The following is an 18,053-nucleotide window of genomic DNA, read 5'->3' as shown; positions in this document are numbered from 1 at the left end:
TTTGTGCAGTATTGGTGTTAAGTATTCTCTGAATGCTTGATAGAATTCCCTTGCAAAACCATCTGGTCCTGGGCTTTTTTCTTTATTGAAAGTTTCTTAATGACTTGCTTTATTTTTTCTTCTGTTATGGGTCTATTGAGCTTTTCAATATCTATCTGCATTAACTGAAGTAGATGATGTATTTCTAGTTATCTGTCCATTTTTCTCTAGATTGCTGAATTTGTTTGGATATTGTTTTTTCCTCAAAGTGTGCTATTTTCTTATTTCAATCAAATCCGTTGTTATGTCACCATTTTCATCTCTTATTCTGAATATTTGTACCTTTTCTCACCCTCCCCCACACTTTTTATGTTTGTCAATGTTGTTGCCTATTTTGTTAACTCTTTCAGAGGGTTAACTTCTTGTCTTGTTGATTTTTCCAGGTTTTTCCTATAGACTTTATATCTGTCTGATCCTTATGATCTCTTTCCTTCTTTCACGAGTCACTTATGTTGCTGTCCTTCTTCCAGTTCTTGAGTGTATTGTGTTAGGGTGTAGATTTTTTATTTCTTTTCTTTTTTCATGTGCTTGTTGATTGCGTCAAATTGCCCTCTGATTATTGCTTTTGCTGTGCCTTGTTTATGGTATGCTGTGTTATCACTCTCATTTGTCTCAAGAGATTTTAAAAATTGTCCTCCCTTAGTTGCTTTATTACCCAATTATTTTTTAGTGTTTTGTTGAAATATTTCCATGTCTTTCTGTTTCACTTTATTTTATTGTTGATTTCTAGTTTCATAGCATTGTGGTCTGAGAAGATAGTTTGCAGGATCTCACTTTTTTTTTCATTGTTGAGGCATGATTTATGGTCTGTTCTTGAGAATGTTCTGTGTGCATTGGAGGAGAATGTATACTGTGTTTCTGTTGGATGTAGAATTTTTTAATGCCCATGAGGTTGATTTTATTGATTTTGTTATTTAACTCTTTTGTGTCTTTAATGAGAGTGGTGTATTGAAGTTTCCTGTTATTATTGTCAAGGTGGCTATATATTTTTGGATTTCTATAGCGATTTGATTTATATATTTCGAGTCTTTCACTGGTTGAATGTATGTTTATTATAGTTATGACTTTTGGGCTATTGTCCCACAATTATCCAAAGTCGATTTCAAACCAGGTGTTCACTATTGAAGCTCTGATACCAATATCTCCTTCCAATTTCAGTTTTATTATTTATGATCTGTGGCTCATACAGGCTAACATGCTTTGTCCATGTGAATTTAGTTGACACCTCATTTAAATTGCTGCTTCTTTTAAGAAAAGTATTTAAGATCCCACACACTATTGTTTCTGATAGCCAGGTACCAACTTCTTCACCACACCTGGCTATAGCACTGTATCTTCAACAATCTCTTAATGAGGGTGAATATTGTGTCAGGTCATATCATCAGAACTAATTTTCCTTTGTTGAGGGCTAGAATTAAGTGCAAGTCCAAAATCTAGTCATATACCTATTGCTTATATATGTCTACGGTTCACTTTAGAGACATCATTATCCTTTTTTGATAGAGAATATTATAACTCACCCCCATGGGGCATATGGTAATTCTATTGATAGTGTTCTTAGTGCAGCCAATTCTGTAGATTTTAACATTTTGTTGATAAAACGGAATTATACATGTATAGACTGGATTTTCAGATCCCAATTCGTGAATTGCTGATTTCTACAGATTAAACACCTAAGTTATTTGCACGCTATTTACACAAACAATGGAGGTTGGTGATAGGGCACTCTCACTCATTCACAAAGGCAAACCTAGGCCTACTATGCTAGTGCTTGTCATAGAAAGCAAGGGGAGAAGTAAAATAATAACTATTTAGTAGTCACACACCACCATTTATTTGGCACCCTCAAAACCTGAAATCTGAACCACAGTTCAACCACCACCATTTCCAACACCTTATACAGCAGTCATCTGCGTCTCCTCACACGAGGGGATCCAAGGGAGCATATCAGTTCCTCAGATTGACTATAGGTGAGTTTTAGGTCAAGCCTAGTTGGATGAGTGGGGTTTCCACACAGAGTCATTTTCATGGGATCTATGAAAGATGTTGTAGACCTTGAAAGAATAGAGTCTACAGTTCCAGCAACACATGCCCTGGGTCACCAAGGGATGGATTAAAAACTAGGTCAAAACTGTCCAGTTAGGAATACAGCACCGGCTTTTTAATTGGGATTGTCTTTTTCTTGTTGCAATACATTTCAGATATTCGTCCTTTTCGGGTATGGCATTGTCAACTTTTTATTCCAGTTTGTGGATTACATGTCTAATTTTTAGAAGGTTCCAGTTATCTATCTAGTCTGTTTTCTGTATTTGTGTGTTTTCAGTTATGTTTGACAATTGGTTTATATCATGCGTTAGGGCTCAGAGCTTAGACCCTGTTTTTTCATTGATGATTTTTATAGTTTTAGGTATTAATTTGAGATCTTTGATTCATCTTGAGTTATTTTTTATATTATGTGAGATATGGTTCCTAATTCATCCTTCTGCAATTCGGTATCCATTTTTGCCAGCATTATGTATTAAAGAGACAATTACTTTCCACATTTAATGTGCTTTGGTCCTTTTCCAAAATTAGCTGTTTGTATGTTGATGGAGCTAATTATGACTTCTCAAATTTGTTCTATTGCTCTATGGGTCTGCCATTTATCAATACCAATCTGTTTTGAGTATTTTGAATGTATAGTAGGGTTTAAAATCTCACGTTGAGAGGCCTGCTTTAGTAGTGTTATGCTCATCCTGGATCTCTTTTTTGTCCATAAACATGTTGGTGATTATTTTTTCCATCTCTACAGAGAATGATGTTGAATCTGTATCAGGATTGTATTTTGTGATAGGTAGGTTTATTGTGCCAACCTGACCAATGAACACATGTGGGATTAATTGAAGGACAGAGAGATAAATGGCTAGGTGAGCCTTGCCTTGCTTGTCTCTTGCTCTTTGATTGTTGGACCAGTGTGAGCCTGCCTTATCTGGTTCTCTGTCTCAATTTGTGAACTACACTACATGTGGAACTGTGCATGTGTAGTTTGAGGTTCCTTCATGACCTGCTTCACCATGCAAATGGACTATACATCATTTGAGCTGGGGTCTGTCAGACCCTGTCATCTGGTTGACTCTTGGTGACCTACCTTGCTGTTTGCTGACTGTCGTTGGATTGCCTGAATTGCTCTACAGAGGTCTCAGCTGTCTGCTTCCTTGACTTCCACAAGGTGATCTTCAAGACTTGATGGACTGCCAGTGTATTAGCTGTCTCACAGAAGTGAGTTGCACTGAGTCATTTGTACTGCTCTACAAACTAATTAGTTATTTATTTCTTATGTGGTATATATCCATCTATATAAATATATATAAAATCACAAGTGTCCTGGTTTTGTTTCTCTAGAGAACCCTGTCTAACATACATTTGTATATGCACATCACTTTCTAATATTCACAATGTTAAGTTTCTAATCTATGAGTATGGCATAGTCTTTTATTTATGTAGTTCTGTTTTGGTTTCTTATATTAGTGATTTAGAGTTTTTTGAGGGGTTTCTTTTATTTTGTTTCTAATAATTTTATTGGGAGCACATACAACTCTAATAACAATCCATAAATTCATCTATTGTATGTCAAGCACATTTGTATATTTGTTGCCCTCATCATTCTCAAAACATTTGCTTTCTACTTAAGCCCTTTGTATCAGGTCCTCATTTACTACCCCCTCCATGTTCCCACCTCCCTCATGAACCCTTGATAATTTATAAGTTATTATTATTTTATCATATTTTACACTGTCCGATGTCTCTCTTCACCCACTTTTCTGTTGTCCATACCCCAGGGAAGAGGTTATATGTAGATCCTTGTAATAGGTTCCCTCATCTTTTATTTCTACCATTTTCCCCCAAATATTTTATCTTTCATTTGAACATTGTAAATGGTATAATTTTCTTGACTTCATTTTCTGTACAGTTTTTTAGTGTATATTGGAATGAAACAGTTTAATATTTTATAATTAAGTTAGTTACAGTAGCATTTTTATGCATATTTTATCAAGTTAATTTTCCTTTTTACCAGGAGATATTGTCAATATTTCCTATGACAATATTGTAGGTAAACTGACAGATGAAGCATTGATATAGTCAAAATACACAGGGTTCTTTCACCACATGGATTATCCTTGTTATTTATTTATAATCACACCCTTCCCTCTTCCTGTCATTATCTTGACTTCATGAATCCAGTAATTTGTTCAATCTACTTTTCATTTCCCATGTTTTTAAAATTTTGAATACATCAAAAAGTGGAATAAATATGTAATATTTCGTATTGATTTTTTACTCATGGAATCATATATATGGAATAAATATGGAATGTTTTTGTATTGATGTTTTTGATTTAGCAAATTCTCCTAGAATTTCATCTGGATTGCTCTATGTATCAGTGTTTTATCCCTTGTTCTAGAAGCGTCGCTGAGCCATCATGCTAAAGTGCATCCCACTTTGTTTTGCCACCACCTGTTTAATGCTCTCTGGATTGATTCCAGGTCTTGACTGTTGTGAATAAAGTGCCTATGACATTTTACACAGCCTTTCATAGACAAGTGAATGTAACTTAGTAGTGCTCTAGGAACTATGTGCAAGAGTGAAATAGCTAGGTTGAATCATATTCACGTGTTAATTTTTAAAGAAAATGCCAGAGTTTCTTTAAAGTAGCCTTGCCAGCTGAAAGTGCTACCAGCAAAATAGGAGTGATACAACAATTATTTTCTTTGTTAGCATGTTTAAAACTTTTATCCATTCCGATAAGTATGTAGTAACATCTTCTTGTTTTAATACTTTATCTAAAGACTAATGATATTTTAAACATTTTTACCAATGGTTATTGGTCATTACTTTAATCACATGTCTGTTCATGCCTTTTGCTCATTTTCCAATTGAATTATTTTTAAATTTACATTTATTTTATTTTTGTATTTCTTTTTTAAATTTAAAATCATTTTATTGTGGCTCATAAAACTCTTATAACAATACATACATACATATATCCAGTGTGTCAAGCATATTTGTACATTTATTTTTATATTTCTTAAATTGTGTTTTTGTTCATGTACTTCCCCTCTGTCCCTAGTAACCATTAACTTCTTCAATTTTTTAAACTGACTCTAAACTTTTACATGGAATTTTTTATAATAGCCTGATCCACTATTACTCTCATTTCTTTTTTTTTAAGCCAGTTTCATTTTAATATATTGATAAAAACGGATACAGTGCCCATCCTCAGGGGAGATCCAGAAGTAGAAAATTTCAATAAGGTTAAATAATATTGTGAGTAATACTTTCTTATCTTCTTTGTATTGTTTTTTTCTAATTCATGCAACTCATCACAATCCATACATACATCAATTGAGCAAACCACCCTTATACATTCGTTGCACTCGTCATTCTGTCAGTGTTATATCCTTCAGTTTCATCCACATAATCAACTGTTGCTGATAGTTTATAATTATAATACTATGTAATATTTCCTTGTATTCATGTACCATAGATTTTTATTCATTTACATTTTAATATACACTTATGTTGTTTCCATCTCTTTGTTGTTATGAGGTGGACAAAGATGTGAGAATATCTGTTCATAATCCAGACCTTATTTACTTCAATTATATATCTAGTTGTGAGTAGCCAGTTTAATTAGGGAAGAAACGTGATGAGGATAAGATCTTTATTGGACTTGACTTTGGGTTTTGTTACATTTTCAAAGGCATCAAAAAGGAAAGAAAAGTTACACTAAAATAATTCCATTCTCATTCTTATGTATCAATAGCTCAAAACTTGTAAACAATTAGAATGCAAACAATTATTTCTTCTCCAGTTCATTATCAGTCATGAAGGCTATTGGGATTAAAATCATTTCAGGGAAGTTTTAGAAGGTAGCACTTTTGATGTCTCTTTTGGAAAGAGGTTGATACAGCTGTCTTGTTTTAAACAATATAGGGCATGAAGCCTTGTACAATAATAATGATAATAATAATGATTTAGTTTAATAGAACAACCCATCTGTTTTCGAACTGAAATCTCATCTGTGACAAAATGGGGGAAAAAAACTCAAGAATTCATGTGGATGACCAAGTTCAAAGCTTGTATTGCTTGACCTGTAGCACAACATTTAATCACATTTTCCTTTTGGAAATATACAAGTTATTTCTTACTGAACAGAGAATATCATTCCATAAGAAGTTACAATCCTAATGAAAGTAACACACTTGAACTACCTAATTGTGGAGCAAAAATATCAATATTTATTTGACATTTAATTCAAAAACCATCTATTGCCCATGTGTCTGTAGTATTCTTGTAGTAGGAGATTCATTCAGAGTAGAATGGAAGTGAGCTAAATTTTCTTGAAATCAGAGGGTAGATAACTGTAAATACTTTCATTTGCAGATAGGAAACAGAAGTACATTAATATATCATGATTTTATCTTCCCTGACTGACTTTAAATTCATTTATAGTAAATAAGTCAGGCAAATTGTTTTTAAATATCATAGTTTATCAATTAATTTTTAAGGTGTGGAGAAAGCTACATTAATAAAATATAAAAATCATTAAAATCACTAAATATACGTCAAATTTATATTGACTTATAAATATTATATTGACTTATAATAACTTTTCAAATTATTTACAATAATTGAAAAGGATTTTATAGCACAGTCTTTCATAAAGTACTGTTAGTGATAAATATTGTTAACTTAGTAGATAATTGTTTCCATTGTACAAGAGTAACAAAATTAGGTTATTTTAGAATTGTTGAAATTTTCATAATCTCAGTACCTAGCATGCTAATTATGATTAATTTTTGCACATATTTTTCTTAGAGCCTTTGCAACATCCTTGTTCCTTAGACTGTATATCAGCGGGTTCAGCATGGGGGTGAGGATGGTATAGAATACAGAGAGACTCTGGTCTTGTTCTGAGGAGTGCAAGGCGCTGGATGTCAAATAGATGACCATAGTTGGACCAAAGTAGAGAAGCACCACTGTCAGATGGAAGAACATGTAGCGAAAACATTATTTCTCCCTTTGGGAGATTCTATGCGGAGAACGTTTAGGAAGATGGGAGCATAGGAAGTGAGGATGAGGCCTAAGGTATGAGAAGAACTATAATTCCCCTTACCGACACTGCTTTCTCATAGGCTGCCGTGTCCTCACATGACAACTTGAGAACAGCCTGTATCTCACAGAAGAAATGATGGATTTCTCTGGAGCCACATGTAGGAAAACGCATGGAATATGTGGTTTGCAGTAGGGAATTAAGAGCTCCGCCAACGCAGGACCCAATGGCCATCTGCAGGCACACATGGGAATTCATGAGGGTCGCATACCTCAGGGGGTTACAAATAGCCACATATCGATCGTAGGCCATCAGGGTGAGCAGAATACATTCACTTCCTGCAAGGGAAATATACAAATAGACCTGTGTCCCACAGGCACTGTATGAAATATCTGTTGTGCCTGAGAAAAAGTTGGTTAGCATCTTGGGGACAGTGGTGGAGATGAGGGAGATGTCCATGAGGGAGAGCTGACTGAGCAGGAAGTACATGGGGCTCCGGAGCTGGGGATCAAGAAGGAGGAGAAGGACCAGAATGGTGTTTCCAGTGATGGCAATGACGTACACGAGCAGTATTGTGTAGACGAGGACTTCCAGGTATCTTATTTACACCTATTTTCTTATTAATTCATCATGTCAGTAATACTATAGCACCATTACATCTTGTCAGGATCGCTCAACGTTTGCTAAAAAATGCTGGACTTTGTCCAGATGCCTCGTGCCTCTGAGAATCCCATCCTTTCACTTTTACCTAGCACAGACTGCGGGAGCCGCTTCTGTGATCGAGGATCTGCAGTGATTGATGTGGGGAATGTAAAGCTTAATAAGACACACTCCTTTCCTTTGGACAACTTAGGATTCTATGACTTAGAAAACAAGCAAACAAGCAACCTATAAACCATTATGACATAAAGAGGTAAAAGACCAGTGATAGATCAGTCTCGCTTGTATGCTTACCTATGTGTGATAAGTAAATCTATATCTGTATTTATAAAATGTCTTTCATAGCAATGGACTAACAGTAGCAATGTAGGACAGCATCTGATAGAAAGTCCTCAGTCTATGTCATGTGGCAGTGATGTTTCAAATCCCAGATCTAATATTTTGAAGACATCCAGTTCTATTCTATTTCACAGATACAGTTGTGGCATAAAAGAAGATACAAGTATTCAGAGATAGAAAATGAACATTCTGTGGTCCATTTCTTCTTTTAACCCAACTTCTTTGATTGTACAGCATACAGATTGAATGAGTCTGGTGAGAGACTTCAACCCTGACAAACACATCCTTGATTGTAAGCTATGCACTCAATTTATGAAACTATGCAGAATTCTCTTGTTCAGAATAATCAAGGGTAAGGTTACGTAAAGAAGAGTTATAGCTGTAACCCAGGTGGGGACGGAGCATGATAGTGGGACAGGAGGAAAATCAAGAGAAATAGAGGAAAGAACTAGGAGACAAAGGGCATTTATAGAGGTCTAGACAAAGACATGTACATAAGCAAATATATATATGAGGATGAGAAATAGATCTATGTGTCTATATATACAGGTGTAGTATTAAGGTGGCGGAAGGACCTTTGGACTCTACTCAAGCACTCCCTCAATGCATGAATACTTTCTTCTATTAAATTGGCATTCTATGATGCTCACCCTCCTGACACAACTGTTGAAGCCAAAGCGGATGAACAAGTAAATGTGATGAAGAAAGCTTATGGTGCCTGGCTATCAAAAGAGATAGTGTCTGGGGTCTTAAAGGCTTGAAGATAAACAAGCGGCCATCTAGCTCAGAATCAACAAAGCCCACATGGAAGAACACACCAGCCTGTGTGACCACGTGGTCCCGAAGGGATAAGTTTTCAGGCATCAAAGAACAAAAAAATCATATCATTGGGTTCACACGCCCATGAAACAATTGCCGAGGACAAACGGGTGCATAAGCAAATATGGCGAAGAAAGCTGATGGTGCCCGGCTATCAAAAGAGATAGTGTCTGGGGTCTTAAAGGCCTGAAGGTGAACAAGTGGCCATCTAGCTCAGAACCAACAAATTCCACATGATAGAAGCACACCAGCCTGTGCAATCACGAGGTGCCAAAGGGATCAGGTATAAGGCATCATCAAAAAAAAAAAAATCTTACCATAGTGAATGAAGGGGGAAGTGCAGAGTGGAGGCCCAAAGCCCATTTGTCAACCCCTGGATATCCCCTCACAGAGGGGTCTAGGGGAGGAGATGAGTCAGTCAGTGTGCGATGTAGCACTGATGAAGAATACAGCTTTACCCCAGATCCTAAATGCTTCCTCCCCTCCCAACTACCATGATCCAAATTCTACCTTGCAAGTCTGGATAGAACAGAGGTTGTACACTGGTGCATATAGGAGCTGGAGGCACAGGGAATCCAGGGTGGATGATACCTTCAGGACCAGGGGTGTGAGGGGAGATACTGGGAGAGTAGAGGGTGAGTGGGTTGGAAAGGGGGAACCAATTACAAGGATCTACATATGACCTCCTCCCTGGGGGATGGGCAACAGAAAAGGGCGTGAAGGGAGACTCCAGATAGGGCAAGATATGACAAAATAACAATCTATAAATTATCAAGGGCTCATGAGGGAGGGGGAAGCAGGGAGGGAGGGGGGAAAAAGAGGACCTGATGCAAAGGGCTTAAGTGGAGAGCAAATGCTTTGAAAATGATTAGGGCAAAGAATGTACAGATGTGCTTTATACAATTGATGTATTATATGTATTGATTGTGATAAGAGTTGTATGAGCCCCTAATAACATGTTTCTTAAAAAAAGAACCAGCTTTTTACTGCAGTGATTCTTTGCACTATTTTCTTGTTTTGCCACCTCTTTATTTTCCACCCCGATTTTTATTATTTCTTTTGTTTTGCTATTAGAGGGATTATTCTGTTGACTCTGTTCCAATTGTTGGAGGTTTATGATAGTATATTGACCATAAGTCTCTCTTCATTTTTCATATGTGCATTTACCACTATCAAACATCCTTTGACAACTGCTGTATCAGTTTTGGTACATTGTATTTTCATTCTCATTAGTTTCAAAAAAAGTCTGAATTTCATCTCTCATTGGGGTCAGAGCCCATTCATTTTGAAGAAGAAAGTGGTTCATCTTCCAAGTGTTTGCTCTTACTTTTATCTTCCTCTTATTGATTCCCAGCTTTATGATGTGATAGTTAGAGAAGGAAGTCTGAATAACCTCTATATGTTTGAAATTGCTCAGCTTCTAATTATGTCCCAGCATGTGGTCTATTTTAAAATATGTACCACGTGCTCTTGAAAATAATATGAACTTTTGTATTTGGTTAGAGAGCTGTAAATATGTCTACCCGGCTGAGTTTCCTAATTGTGCAATTTAGTTCTGCAGCCTCTTTGTTGAGCTTCTTTCCCATGGATCTATCTTTCTTGGAGGTGGTGTATTGAAGTCACCTACCATGGTTGTCAGACCTGTGATCTCTGTTTTCGTATTTTGAATAATTTGATTGATGAATTTTGAAGACCACTCATTGGGTATTTATATATTTATAGTGCTTTCTGGTTCCTGATCTACTGTTTCCTGGAGCATTATATATTGCCCATCCTTATGTCTTTTTAGGACTTGCACCTGGAGGTCAATTTTGTCAGAGATTAGGATTGCAATAACTGATTTTCTTAAATTGCCATTTTCTTGATATACTTTACACCAGTCTTTGATTCTCAACCTAAATTTTTTCTCAGAGCTTAAGATTTTTTTCTGAGAGTATTTTTATCCTTGCACACAATAGATTGATGGATTATGTTTTCTAATCCAGTCTGCTTACCTCTGTTTTTTAGTGGGTGAGTTCAGGAGACCACTGACAGTCAGAGTTATAGCCATCTCTGGATTCTTTTTGATCCTCTCCTACCTTGGATGCTGGATATTTTCCTGCCTCCCTCCTTATCAGTGTATTGTGTATGTGTGTGGTTGGGGGAGAGGGGTGGGATTCATTCTTGCCTTCTTTCACCATTGGGCCACTGTTATCTTGGAGGTTGTTTTCAGTGTGTTGACTTCTGGATGGATTTGCACTATGTGATGGTCTCTTGTTTGTGCTCTGTAATTGTTGTTCTTCTGTCCAAAGTGATTTGTCAAGTTTTTTGTTAGGGTTTGGTTTCTTTTAGCATATTCTCTGAATTTTTCCCTGTCCAGGAAAACTCTTAACTTTCCTTCTATTTTGATGGATAGTTCGGCGGGATAGAGAATTCCTGGGTTGGCATTATTATCTTCCAACTTTCTACTCTCTCCTTTTCTTCACAATACCTGCTAATAAATCTTAGCACGTTGTTATCTGAGCACCCTTTTAGGTGACTGCCTCTTTTTATCTATTTGATCTTAAGATTTTCTGTTTTTCCTCAAAGTTGGATAATTTGACTAACATGCCTTGGTGAATTCTTCCTGCAGTTCAGTCTAATTGGTGTCTTCTCTGTTTCCTGAATGATTGACTGGTTTTCATTCTCTATGTTGGGGAAGTTTCTTTCCTGGAATCCCATTAGTATTTTTGTTGCTGATTTCTTTGATGTGTCTTGTTCTTGCATCCCAGTTATTCAAATGTTGTTCCTCTTCCTAGCACTGCTTATCGTTCTCATTTTCTCCAGCTTCTTTAATTGTCTTGTTTGACTGCCTTTTCCATTTGTTGAAATCTGCATGACTATCTTCTAGATCTCTGATACAGTTCTCCACTTCTCATCTGTTGGTGAGGTCTCTTTTCTTATTCTTTGATTCTGTTGCATTGTCTCTTAACCCCTGTATTTCCCTTTGGTATGCGGACTCTATCTTCTCTATTATTTCATCGTTTTCCGGAATTGAATCCCTCATATTTTGTATGACTCTAAGCAGCGTACTCAAGATTTCATTCTATGGTAGATCAACATCTGCTTATTTTATGAACATTGTTAGGTTCAGGACTTACTCCAGCATTGCATTGTGTTTCTCTTGCTTTCTTGTAGACGTGGTGGATGTGAACTGTTGTCTGAGTGTCATTTTGGAGGAGCTTGGTGCCGGAGGCTAGTGAAAATGGATTTAAGGATTACCTGTAGCCAACTATACTGGGGGATCGGGCCACTTCTTTATCTCATTTTGTATTTACTCTCTCCTTAGACAGCCAGGATTGCATATTTGGGGGTTACCCTCTCAGGGATCTTGTTTGGGGCAGTTGTGGGCAGTGATGGTAGTGCTGTGCAGGCTGCTTGATTCAGCTCAGGCTGTGATAACTAGAATTGCTAGACTTGGGCCACTCAGGCTGCCCAGGTGACACTAACAGAGGGTCATAGGCTGGCTGTAGTCATGTGCCCAAGCAGGAACCTATGACATGAGCTGCATGGGTTGGGCTGGCCTGCTCTGCTGGCTCCACAGTTCTAAACACAATTCAGGCATCAGGGTGGATTAGGGTATGCCACAGCTGTAGATCTCTACCAAACACTTGGGACCCCAGAGGAATACTCACTGGCAAATGGCACTGAGGTGGCCCCTTTGTTGTGGACTTCTGCACAACGGTGAATGATCAGTTTCTTGTGTGAGGGCCCTGAGTGGAATTAGGTTATTGTCATGGATGCCCAAGGGAAGGGGGTTTCTGAGCATGCTGAGGATGGAAATCTGAGTGGAGTTCAGCAAACAAATTGCATACCTCTCTGGAGAGGCATAGGCACTTCTTCAAACTCTGCTGCAATCTACCAGGGCAGAAATTTGGAAAGGCTATATGCCAACTCACTGAGTGTGGGAGTCTGGCACTGCTTCTCCCTCAGCTGCCCATTGTGAAGGCAGAAACAGGAAGGGCTATGCGTCAACTCACTGAATGCCAGGCTGGGGGAGGTAGAGGCACCACTGCGAACTCTGCTGCATGCTCTAAGGGCAGAAATTAAGAGAGCGGTATCTGCAGGCTCACTGAGTGCAAATCAGGGGGAAATATCACATGTGAGCTCTACTTCACCTTCCATGGTTGGAAATTGGCAATGGAGGCCTGGAAAGAATCTCAGTGTGCTGAAAAGCGAGCTCCTGAGTCTAGATTCCCAGTACTGGCTGTCTCATCTCTTGATTACCATACCTTACTCCTGGAGCTTTTGGGCGGGGATCTCACTTTGCCACATCTTCCTGGAAGTTCTCCTAAAGTATTTATTTTAATTATTTGTGCATTACTGATGTGTGTAGTTATTGCCATCTCTGTTAGACCAGGTCGAATAGAGAAACAAATCCAGGGATACTCGTGTGTGTAAAAGAAAGCTTTATATTAAAGAGTAATTGTACAATAAGAAAACATCCCTCCCCAGTCCAGATCAAGTCCACAATTCTGATATTACTCCATATGTAGATATTAGTCCATAAATTCCTCTTTAGACTCACACAGCCATGCAATGATGTTGAATGCAGGAAGATCACAGGCTAGTAAGTGGAAAGTTTTGTGTATCCAGTGGTGTTGGAAGCATCTCAGTGCTGCGATAGATCTCCATGTGGCTTCTCCAGCCCCAGGGCTCTGGCTTTATCAGTATAGCTCCATGTTCTCATCAACAGGAAAACAAAGCAGGGAGTATGGGTCTGGCCTCCAGTGAGCTATTTATCTCCATAGTGCCTCAAGATGAGGTCATCAAGCTGTGACCTGATTGACAGGCTCAACTCCACCCCTTCACTTTTAATAATATCAAGGTGACACCAGATTATGTAACTATAACACCATCTAAGTGTTGCTTTTGCTGTGTCCCCAAGGTTTAGCACGTGGTATTTTCACTCTCATTTGTTTCAAGTAGTATTTTGATTGCATTCTTTATTTCTTCATTTTCTAAGTGTTTAAGTAAAATAGGTGCTAAATTTTCAATTTTTTGAGCTTGATCATTCCAAAGTGGATTTCTGACTAACTGGCATTGTTAGCTGAGAAGAGGGTTGATATTACCTCGGTGTTTTAAAATTTATTGATGCTGGCTTTATTGCCTTGTTGTTAACAGCCTAATTGGTAACCCCTATGCAATCAGGGTTACTGAGTCAAAAACAAGGCACCAAGAATTGATGGAATGCAAATTGAAATGTTTCAACCAGGAACTGAAGCACTGGAAGCACCCGATGCTCTATGTCAGGAACTTTGAAAGACAGCTATTTGGCCAATTGCCTGGAAGAGATCTATATTTCTTCACATTCCAAAGAAAGGCAACCCAACAGAATGCTCAAATTATAGAACAATATCATTGATATTACATACAAGTGGCTGTAGCTATACAATGACAGGGAGCTGCCAGATTCAGAAAGGGCATTGAACAAGAGACATTGTTGCTGATGTCAGCTAGATCGTGGCTGAAATTAAAGGATACAAGAAAAATATTTACTTGTGTTTCTTTGACTGTTCCAAGTCATTTTACTATGTGGATAATAACAAACACTGGAATGGCTTTGAGAAGAATGTGGATTCTGGAACACTTTATTGTGCTCATGTGGAACTTGCACAAGTATCAAAAACAGTTGTGTGAACAGAACAGGGAACATTGCATGCTTTAAAATCAGGAAAGGTGTGTATACAACCAGATTGTATCCTCTTACCATTCATATTCAATGTATATGCAGAGAAAATAGCTAGAAAAGCTTGAATATAAGAAGAAGAATGTGGCATCAGCATTGAAAGAAGGTTTATTTACAATCTGAGGTATGCGGATGTCACAGCCTTGCATGCTGAAAATCAAGAGGACTTGAAGCACTTGCTGAGGAAGATCAAAGATTGCAATCCTTAATATTAATTACAATTCAATGTAAGAATACCAAAATCTTTACAACTAGATCAATAGGGAACATCATGATGATGGAAAAAAGATTGCTGTTGTCAAGGAGTTAGTCTTCTGAGCATCCACAATCAATGCTCATGGAAGTAGCAGTTAGATGAACAAATAATGCATTTCATTGAATACATCTACTGAACAAGACTTCTTTAAAAGTTTGAAAAGCAAGTAAATGATTTTAAGAACTATGGTGTCTGTGGTATTTACATAAGTTCATCACAACTTGAAGATATATAAAACTTTAGGGGTGGGATTCAACTGTCAATCAGGACACAGCCTGATGGTGCCTTCTTGTGGGTGTGGCCTTCTCACAATGAAGCCCTGGAGACCTTCCCCTGTCTCTAGCTTCACTTTCCTGTTGGCAAGCCATTCTTAGACCTGCCAGAGCTCTGGGATGCTTCTAGCACCATTGGATCCACGTGACTTTGCACCCGCCGGCCTGTAATCTTCCTGTATCTGCATCATTATATGTGTCTGCGTGAGTCTGAAGAGGTAATTATGGACTAGCATTGGACTTATGAACTTGAATTGGACTAGGTTGTGATGTATTCTTAATATATAATTGCTCCTTTATATAAAGCAATTTATTTTATCGTAATATAGAAACAAATCCAGAGACACTAATATACGTATATGAAAGATATTTCTATCCAGAAGTAATTATACATCAAGTGAAAAACCCAATCCAGTCTAGATCAAGTTCATATGCCAATACTAGTCCACAAGTCTGATACTAATCCATAAGTTTCTCTTCAGATTCACGCAGTCACATGCAATGATGCAGAAAGCAGGAAAATCACAGGCTGGTGGGTGCAAATTCTTATGGATCCAATGGCAGTTGCTGCATCAGAGGGCTCACAAGTCTCCGTGTGGCTCTTCAGAAGGATGGTGAAAGCAGAGAAAGCAAGGCGATGTTCTCTGGATCCTCTTTATGGGAAACCACACCCACAAGGAGGCATCATTAGGCTGTGACCTGATTGACAGGCTGAACTCCAGCCATTTACTCTTAAATCTTCAAGTTGACATGAAATTATCTAACTACCACAGATCTTTCTTATATATCTTATTTATCTCTGGATCTGCTATCTAGTCAAATAGGCCTAACAGAATACACCTGACCCAAGCCATGTTATTTTCAATGGTCTTATATGCATGTGAAAGCTAGACATTGAGTTAATAAGACTTAAGAAGAATTGATGTGTTTGAATTATGGGGCTGGCAAAGGTTATTGAAAGCACCATGAACTGCCAAAAGATCAAAAAATATGTCTTGGAAGAAGTAGAGCTAGAATGCTTGCTTCAGAGGCAAGTATGGGGAGACTTCACATCTTGCATTTTTGTATATGTTTTTAGTTGAGAACAGTCCCTGGATAGAGACAGCATGTTTGGAAAAGTAGAAGGGAAGTAAAGGGTGTAAGACACTTGTCAAGAAGGATTGGCTACAACAATGAACTCAAACATATGAATGTTTGTGAGGATCACACAGCACCAGGCAGTGTTTGGTTCTGTTGCTCATGTGGACACTATGAGTCAGAACCAACTTGATGGCCTCTAACAACAACAATAACGCATTGTTCTGCTAATCTGAAGGTCAGCAGTTCAAAACCTACAGCTGTACTGTTGGAGAATGATGAAGGTTTCTACTTGCACAAGGAGTACCAACTCAGGAACCCACAGAGAAGTTCTATCCTGTCCTATAAGGTTGCTTTCAGTCACAATAGATTCCATGGCAGTGAGTTAGTAAGTGAGGCGTGATGGGGTGGGAGGTGGGCAGGGCAGGAAGCATAGTCATTAGAACCAGAAAGTTAACATTGTTTCAGTCTTAAAAAAAACCTTTGCATTTTCTCAATGTTTCAGTGTCTCATAGAGCATATGCCTATTTCACATTAGTCTCCTACAAGGCTTCCATGTTTATTTTTCACAATCTTGGAAATTTTGAGATGTATTGATCAGTGATTTTGATGAATGATATTCAATTAAGGATTGACTGATGTTTTTTTAATAATAGTTGCTTTTTTGTGAGGCCTCATTGAGTTGGTTCCAGCCCATAGCAACCTTATGCACAGTATAAGGAAACAATGCGAGGTCCTGAAGCATCTTCACAATTGTTCCTATGCCAGAGCCTATTGCTGCAGCCATTGTGCTACTTCATCTCACTGAGGGCCTTTCTCTTTTCTGATGCCCCTCACTCTACCAAGCATGATGTCCTCTAGGACTGATGTTTCCTGATGGCATAGTCAACGTATATAATATGCAGTCTTGCCAGCCTTACTTCTGAGGAGCACTCTGATGTACTTCTTCCAAGATAGTACTTCAAAATTGATTTAGAAACTCCCCTTTCCTATGATGAATTAAATGCCATTCCTCTTGATTGTTTCCTTCCTAGCATAGTAAACCATATTATTTTCTGGTTCCAAAATGGCCAATGTTTTTTTTTTCAGTTTATTAATGGCTGAAATGTCTATTTCCATGTATTCCATTTCATTTTTTGAAACTTTAAAGTTTCTTAGATTCATACTTCATATATTCCAAGTTTCTATTATTTATGTTTGTAGCTGTTTCTACTCATTCCAACTCGTGCTTCGTCATAAAATGGAAGTCCTGACTGACGTACTTCCACAGACTTTAATGTACACACAAGATTGTGGTTGATCAACTCTGAAAAGGCAGCTCTTCCTCACTAGTATTGTGAGTGCCTTCCAAGCTGAAGTACTCATCTCTGGCAACAGCTCTGAGAATGTTCTGCTTCTTGTCATGATATTTTCAGTATCTGACAATGTTTCACTTCTGTCCAAAGAATTTTCAGTAGTGATTTCCTCCAAAGTGTACAGTTTATTCTTTCTTAGCAGTCTGTTCTTAGTGTAGATGCTCTGCTGAAATCTGTTCCCTTTGGATGACCCTACTAAAATTTTAAATACCCAACATGGCTTCCAGTGTCATAGACACACACAAGCCACCACAGTATGACAAACTGATAGGAAAGCAGTCATGTAGCTCAGGTTAGCACACCCAAATGAGGGATATATTGGCTCCAATCTCCAAAGAGGCCTATTGGGCATTGTACCTACTTTTCAGTTGTGGGAGGGGCCAGATGTTATCATTTATCTTTCAATTTAGTATGGATATCTGAACAAGCCTCAAAC

At 37.9% G+C, this 18,053-nt stretch overlaps 1 pseudogene; it reads right to left on the bottom strand.

Annotated features, from left to right (window-relative positions):
• Window positions 1-6,861: 6,861 nt before the first annotated feature.
• Window positions 6,862-11,000, bottom strand: LOC142440298 (olfactory receptor 2M2-like; annotated as a pseudogene).
• Window positions 11,001-18,053: the final 7,053 nt, after the last annotated feature.

The sequence above is a fragment of the Tenrec ecaudatus genome, chromosome 2, assembly GCF_050624435.1.
Source record: "Tenrec ecaudatus isolate mTenEca1 chromosome 2, mTenEca1.hap1, whole genome shotgun sequence".
NCBI classification, from domain to species: Eukaryota; Metazoa; Chordata; class Mammalia; order Afrosoricida; family Tenrecidae; genus Tenrec; species Tenrec ecaudatus.
Note: the sequence above shows the minus strand (reverse complement) of the source record. Positions and strands in the feature narration are given on the sequence as shown.